Source organism: Muscardinus avellanarius (genome assembly GCF_963383645.1).
Source record: "Muscardinus avellanarius genome assembly, chromosome: 3".
In the NCBI taxonomy this organism is placed as follows: domain Eukaryota; kingdom Metazoa; phylum Chordata; class Mammalia; order Rodentia; family Gliridae; genus Muscardinus; species Muscardinus avellanarius.
In genome coordinates this window covers 104673471-104674151 of record NC_137788.1, presented here as the reverse complement: position 1 = coordinate 104674151, position 681 = coordinate 104673471, and positions in this window count along the sequence as shown.

Here is a 681-nt window from a genome sequence, read left to right as displayed (position 1 = left end):
CTCCTTCCTTTTAACCTGTCCCTCAGCCCTCACTCCTGTTCCTTGAGATTACTTCAGAGAAGAAAGCTCTGCCTTCAAGCTCTGCTTTTGGGAGAAGCCAAGCCAAGACCATTGTTTACCTCCTGCCTCAGCTCAGCATCTCTGGGATCACTCACAAGCCTACATTGCCACAAGGACTGCTGGGTTTCCTAATTCAACAGTGCCCTCTTCTGTTGGCTCAATGAAATTCGGTTTCCTTAATGAATGGTACAGGAGATGTGTGTGTGTGTGTGTGTGTGTGTGTGTGTGTGTGTGTGTGTGTGTGTGTTGTCAGAAATGGCATGCTTCTGATTTTGTGATACCATTTCTGAGTATGCTTAATCCAGACGGTTCTCTTTCTTTTTTTTTGGGGGGGGAGGAGGGTACTGGGGATAAAACTCAGGGGCATTCTACCTCTGAGCTACACCCCCAGCCCTGTTTTTTATCCTTTATTTGGAAACAGAGTCTCATTGAGTTGTAAAGGGGCTAAGTAGCTGCGATTCTCCTGTCTCAGCCTCCCAAATGCTAGGATTACAAGTGTGCGCCACCACGCCCGGTTTCTCCCTCCCTCCCTCCTTCCCTTCCTTCCTCTTTCTTTCTTTCTTTCTTTCTTTCTTTCTTTCTTTCTTTCTTTCTTTCTTTCTTTCTTTCTTTCTTTCTTTC